The sequence below is a fragment of the Hyperoodon ampullatus genome, assembly GCF_949752795.1.
Source record: "Hyperoodon ampullatus genome assembly, chromosome: X".
In the NCBI taxonomy this organism is placed as follows: domain Eukaryota; kingdom Metazoa; phylum Chordata; class Mammalia; order Artiodactyla; family Ziphiidae; genus Hyperoodon; species Hyperoodon ampullatus.
In genome coordinates this window covers 89,294,439-89,301,551 of record NC_136913.1, presented here as the reverse complement: position 1 = coordinate 89,301,551, position 7,113 = coordinate 89,294,439, and positions in this window count along the sequence as shown.

Below are 7,113 nucleotides of genomic sequence, written 5' to 3'. Positions count from 1 at the left end.
CTTTGATGCCTTCTCCTCAAAGGTGCTGTCTAAGAATTAGCCTCCCTCCACCCCGCTTCCCCACAAACTAGGCAGGGACATGTGCTCATGTGCTTCCTGATGCAGTGCAAGCTGGCAAGGGCTTCTGCAAGGTTTGTTTGTTTTCCCCTGGCACCGAAATGAGGACCGGGAATGCATGTCTCTTCTTCGCTCCATCAGTCCTCTTTCCCCTCTGAGAACTCTTAATCACTTCTAAAGTCCAATGAATAAAGAAAACAGGCCACCACCCCTGTAGATTACAGCACTGCTCTCTGGAAGTAGGCATTGGTCATAAAGAGATCACTGCTGGATGGGGCAAAAGCCAACAGATTAGTGGGGATTTGCACCAGCCTAAGTAGGCTTAACTCCTAAGTGGCAAAGTGGCTTGGACAAGGATCCCCCAGAATTCAGTTAGTGACTTCTGTACAGCCTTCTTTCTCCTCCCCCTCCTCTCCTGTATGGCTGTCACCCCTCCCCCATCCCTCCCAGAATAAGATGCAGTCCTTTTCTGTCTCTCCCACTGTCAAGGGACTGAAAGAATAACATTTCCTGAGCTCCCTTCGCTGAATTATTCATCTTTGCTGCCTGAGCATGACAAAACTTCTCATTAAAAGCCCTGGGTGGGGGTGACCCAACGGGCCCCAGGCCACACAGCTAGCCAGAGAGAAAGCCAAGGGGAGGAAAAGAGGCAGTGGCCGGCGTGAGAGTTTCCCCCAAAGGGCCTGTGAGACAGAGTCCTTGAGACCCCGGGACTCGGGAGGGTGATGGGGCACAGGCAGGCTCTTCACTGTAGGGTGACCAGCGTGGTGGTCTGGGTGTCAGCCTTCTCAAAAGCTCTGGACAAACACAGAAGGCCTGACCCACCATGCTTCTCAGCCCTAGAATGTCCGAGTGCTGAGCAGTCAAAGAAATACTGTCACGGAATTGAAGAGAACTCAGTCTCTGCCGTTAGCACTCTGCTTGGCTGGGTAAAGTAGGACACGTTGTCCATCCCTATTGTACCTAGAGGGACAGAGCCATGTGGGGTAGAGCGCCGGAGTGGGGAGAGGAGACCTAATTTCTGGTTCCAGCTCTGCCATTAGCCAGCTGTGTGACCCTGGGCACACCGTTTGGCTTCTCTGTGCCTGAGTTTTCGCTTGTACAAGGGAGGCAATACAGACGGTGCGGCGATTCAGGGCGTGGGCTCTGGAACCAGGCTGCCCGGGTTCACATCTCATCTCTGTCTCTTCCGAGGTACATGACAGTAACAAACCTGCTTAGCCCGACAAAGCCTCAGTCTTCTCATCTGTAAAACAGGGACAACAATAGTGCCCACCTCAAAAGATTGCTGCAAACTGTACAGCAGTCAGCACACAGCCTTGAGAGACACTCAGTAGACGGTAGCTATGTGCATCTCATCAGAGGTCCCCGTTCTCCAGGGTTTGATCTGTTCAAGTCACTGGGGCCTGGCTTTTCATTCCAGAAGGAGCACGGCGTTCTGGTGATGAGAACATGTGGTTTGCAAGTTGCCTGGGCCAGCCCTTCAGAATATGCAGAATATGTCCCGATGGGTGCACACCCCGTGTGATGTCCTACAAATGCTCGTGTGGGCCTCCTCATTTTCGAGGCATCCTGGGGAACACTGCCATGGAGGCCAGTGCTCCCGGGCTTACAGGACATTTGCCCACAGCTCTGAATAGGCCAGAGCAAGGGCTGTGGGGGAGGAAACATAATTTCCCTCTATCCTTCTGGGTTCTTGGCTGAGACCACCCCCACCCTGTAATAAAAGACAGATTAACAGGAGAAAAACAGACACTTAGAAACCTATATACCTCCTGTATTTATGAGAGAGACCCAGGAAAATTGAGTCACACCCCGAAGTGGTCCAAACCACCAACTTAAATACCATCTCCAGCTAAAAGCAAAAGAAGATAATGCGGGGGTGGGGAAGAGCCACTTATGGGAGATTTTCGGGAAAAGCTCATTGAACAAGGTTAAGAGTGTTACGCATATTTAAGTTGTTGCCTTCTCCACTGATAAGAGTGTCTAGACATTTGGTCATCCTTCTCTCTGTTCCTGGTACAGAAAGAGAGACTCCCTTCCAAATGGTGATTTCCCTTACAAATGTAAATACCTCTGACAAAAGAGTAACCTCTACTAGGTTTTCAGAGCTTTTTCTGGTCTGCTCTTTTTCAGATATAATCAGCCTAAGATAATCCTTATGCCAAAGAGATGTATTTTGGGGTGGTAAATTCTGCCCCGCTCTGTGCCCACCCTGGGGGAGCCACAGCCAGGGAGGCCAGGGCCAGGGCAAGAGGGCAGCAAGTCCCAGGCCTCTCCTCCGCTGGCCTCCGGGTACCCAGCCAACCAGCCAGAAATGGGCTGCTTCCCTTGGCCTCTTACCCTGGACCTGGCTGCCTTGGCTTCTGTTTGCTTTCCATTTGGGGAGTGACCGAGGATTCTGCCAAGAGCCAGGAACCTTCAGAGAAGGACCCTGGGCCCTGTCCCGTTCAAGCCCATTAATGGTGTTGTAGGCAACCTCACCAACAGAGCAGCCAGGACTGACTCCAAAGAAGATTGCCACTCAGCACTGTTGTCCAAGCTGGGGCTGCCAGCAGTGCCTCCCCATCCACCCACCCACCCATCCACCCATCCACCCAACCATCCATCCATCCATCCATTGATGCATGCATTCATCTCCAAATATTTATCTGCCACGTATCCTGTGCCTGGCCCTGCACTAGGTGCTGTGGGAGCTCAGCAATGAGAACAACACAGGCCTGGACCTCAGGGAGCTTACAGTCTTGTGGGGGGTTACTTATGAGGAGCCACACACATGGATGTGAGATTACAAATCATGAGAAACACAAAGAAATAAATAGAGAGGTGTTGTGAACACGTGTTAGATGGAGTAGGAAGCCCGGAAAGAAGTCCAGGGGGGTGACGCTTAGGCCTGACCCCGAGGGAGAGAAGGCACCAGGCGGGCAATGAGTGAGGGGAGAGGGTGCAGGGGGGCCAGGTGTGTCCCTGCCCCGGGTCAAGGTGTTTCCTAGCATTCTGCCTTTGTGGGTCAGACTCTGTGGTCTGGACGCCTGTTGGCTTTCACTTGACAAACAAATTTTGACTGCTGCCGCCGAGGCTTTTCAACACCTAGCCCTCAGACCATGGGCATGAGAGTCCAAGAGAAAACTTGATAACAGATAGATCCCTGGGCTGCACAGCCCCCCAGAGACTTGGATTTAGCAGGTCAGGGCGGGCTCAAGAACTTGTATTTTTAACAAGGCCTTCAGGTGGTTCTAACACTGGAACTTGGAGAATCTCTTTACATACAATAGCATGGGGGAAATGGTTTGGTGGCAAAAACCGAACTATTAAGTTGTCTATGCTTATGAGCCTGGGTTAAATAGTGACTTTCTCTCAAGAGCCTTCTGTGGTCCCTGCATGTGATTGTTTACTGTCAGGCTCTGAAGAATGTGGGCTCCCTTCATCTTGGACTTCCTGAATGGGCTTTTTCTTAGGGTTACCACCTGTCCCGGTTTGTCTGGGACTCTCCTTGTTGTATAATTGAAAGTTCCATGTCCCAGGAAACCCCTCAGTGTCGGCAAACCAAGGCGATTGGCCACCTTATTTTCTTAGAGAAGAGCCCACCTAGATTTACCTTGGAAAGGAAGGAGTCACTAGGATAAGAGTTCCCTCCGCATCTTTCTGACCAAAGTGCTCCCTAACGTGCTAAACTTGCCTTCTCATCTATCTACAAAGAGCCACACAGAATGCTTCTCCCTCTATTCCCCAGCATACACCCTCTCTTCTTTTTCTTTCTGGACAAGTATCATTTCATAAAGAAGGCATGACAACAAGCCAGTAAGTCCCACAGCATATCCAGAGTGCTGGAGATGGAAACCAAAGATGCACAGAGGGCTAAGCCCTGTACTTAGAAACTAGAGCAGAAAGAAGCTATCAGCTGCCAGATTCACAGGGTAATAGAAAAAAAGACATATAGCATCACCATGGCAGCCAGCCTCCAAAGGCCCCCAGCACCTGCTCCTTTCTATACAAGATTTCCCCAAACAGGAATATTTCTTACTTCCTTGTTTTTCTTTTCAATAAAGATGTTAATTTTATGTCCCCTCATTTGTGCTTAATGTTCTAGTAGAAAGTTAGCTTCTCCTCAGCTCTCCAGCCCCTCCCTGTCTCTCCCAAACTTTTTCTTCCCCCTTCTCCCCAGCCTCCCTTTCCTTTCTGTCTATCTCCTCTGGTTTATTCTGTCTGTACTCACAACTTCCTGTCCCCCAAACCCCCAAGGAATATTTCTAACCATCTCTTCTCCCAGAGCTAAGCCCTCATCCAGGATATTTTCCAGCTGCAATTCTAACTGACCTAGCAAGCACTGGTCTTTGCTCTGGGTGAGGGATATATGGTACTCCCTCCAAAGCCCACATCCTCTGATCTGGCTCCCCCGGCTGAGGGGGTTCAGTGCAGCAAAACCACTTCAGCTCACAGAGCAGATGAAGGGAAAGAAGTACTCCAGGGCCGAGAAGAATAATAATAGCTTATCAAGTGCTGACTATGTGCCTGGCCCTAGGCTAGAGTCTATTATAACATTTAATCTTCATGGCAACCCTGAGGGCACAGGCCTAATTTATTATCTCATTTAGCACATGCAGAAACAGAAGCTTAGACTGGTTAAGTCACTTGTAGAGGGTCACACAGCTAGCAAGTGACAGAGCAAGGATTTAAACCTAGGCAGTCTAACGCCAAAACCTGTCCCTTCCACGATGACCTTCGGAAGAAGTTTGGGGGAGGAAGATTCTGTCCTGACTCACTCAGTGGGAATGGTCCCAGGTATACCCTTTAATCATCATTGTTTGGAGGGGGCTGGTCAATGAAAAAGTCCTGGATAACAAATATATGTCTTTCTGCTTAGATCCAAGGGACTAGTGTGGCAGAAAGGAAAGCAAGGGAGTTGAGGAGTCCTTTTTTCATTCATCCAACACACATTTAGCAAATATTTCCCGTGAGCTAGGCTCTATTCAGCCTATCCATAGGCATCTGTGTTGTTGTGGAAAGACTGTTGGGTGCTAGGAGCTCTGTTTATGAGGCTTGGCTCTCCACTTGTCATCTCTGAGCCTGTTTCTGGGAATAATGATACTTGTGAGTTAATGAAAATCATGGCTCTGGAAGTGCCTGACACGAGAGCGGTCAACTTTGTAGAGGCAGAATCACTTCTACATGGGAAAGTTCCAGTGAAACAAAGGAGGGTGGAGCTGAATCCTCCCACAGACAGGATGGGTCTGGGGGCGCTGGGACCCTCACCAACTCTCTTAGGAATGGGCGCTCTCAAAGCAAGGGTACCCAAGGCTGCCCACGGCATCACCTGCTTGCCCCTTGGAGCACACAGCTTCCTCTTTCCAGATCACTTACTTCTTGTGGTCAAAGAAGAGACCCAGGCCTCTGTGGAACACAGCATTTGGATCTGACACCAAACTTCTATGCTGACGAGGACTCTGGATGAAGACGCTGCTGAGCAACATTATTTTTATCATTATCGTTATTAGAGTGGGACCTTGTGTGCCCAGGCTTGCAAGGGAAGTTGGCCCTGCAGAACGAGGGTTAAGGAAATGCTTTAGGTAAGGGAGGGGAGCGGGATGCTAAGAAATTCTAAGGAAATTCACTCATTTCATTTCTCTCTCTTGCACTCTTTCCTTCTCTCATTTCTCATCTCAGCTTTGTTTTTGTTTTGTTTTGTTTTCTTTTTTTGGAGGAGAATGAGTTACTGAGTAAACGGTGGAGGAAGCAGCTTATGTGTGCATAACTTAGCGGACTTGTGGCTTAATTAAAAGGACTCCCTTGGCCCTGCTGCTGACCCTTTACAGCAAAGTAGCAACTCGGGAAGACATTTGCCTGGGCCTGTGCTCGGCCGGGAAGAGCTCACGGCTACCAGGTGCAGGGCAAAGTGTAGGTGTGCACATGTGTGCCTTGTGGAGAGGGCCAGGGGAAAAGTCACAGAGCACAAAGCAGAGGACTGGTTTCGGCTTCCGGTGGAAGGCAGGAATGTGATGGGGAGCAGGTCGTTCGGGAGCCAGAGTTTCTGAGATCTACTCCAAGCTCCACACCAAACAGCTGAATCACCTTCAGCCCATCATTTCACCCTTTCAGTACTTTTCTTGGGCCTTCAAAAAAGGAGATTGGACTTGATCTATAATATCCTATCCATTTCTAACATTCTATGACTTGGTGGCTTTGCATGAGATTTTGAGGGGAATTCTAGCGCTTCTTCATTTGCCCCATGCAAGACTCTGCTGTTGAATTTTAGTCTTTCCCCTCATTCCTCACCAAATAATATGTTTCAGGGTCCAAATGGAAGCCACAAGGCACTTCGAAACCACCTCTGAGGGCAAGTCAAGGCTGCCACCATCTCTGCTCATGACAGACTGAGCCAAGCTTCTGCACAAAGACATCAGAGGGAACCTGAGAGTCAACTGCACTTTCCTTCTTCAAGTACAGAGAAGGGTTGAAGAGGATTGATGACAGGGGGCAGGAAGCGGTGCAGCAGAGCAGAGAAGAATCAAGCCCTTTAGGAAGAAAAAAATATCTGCTGCGTTAATTTCAGCCATGATTCATCTGGTAGCTGAAAATATCCCCTTACTAGGGTGGAGACAACTTCACCACTAACCACAGCAAAGTCTGATTTGGAAGGAAGTATTGATTATGGACTATCTACTGTCCCTTAATGTTCTAAGGATCTAGTTTGTTCTGACTTGACTAGAGCAGCCAGTTGGGGAATAAGCCTGCCTGGCTTTGACTCCTGACTTCATGGCCAACTTTTTTGACCTCTGGGGGGAGAAAAAGCCTATTCCATGGCCAGGTTCTGTGGAATGTAGGCTGGAGAAAATGCAGTTTCTTCCTACAAAAACCTCCAGAGTGGCCTTTGATTCGTAGGAAAGCAGGATGCTGTCCTTTCTCCAATCTGCACTCACCTCCTGAGACCAGAGAGATCTGCATGGCAGAACCAAGACCCATGATGAATCAATCATTCTTTACTTCTTATTCTCCTTTTCTTCAAATGAAGAGGCCTACCCTGATCCTCCTTGGGCATCGGTAGACTTCAGTTCATCT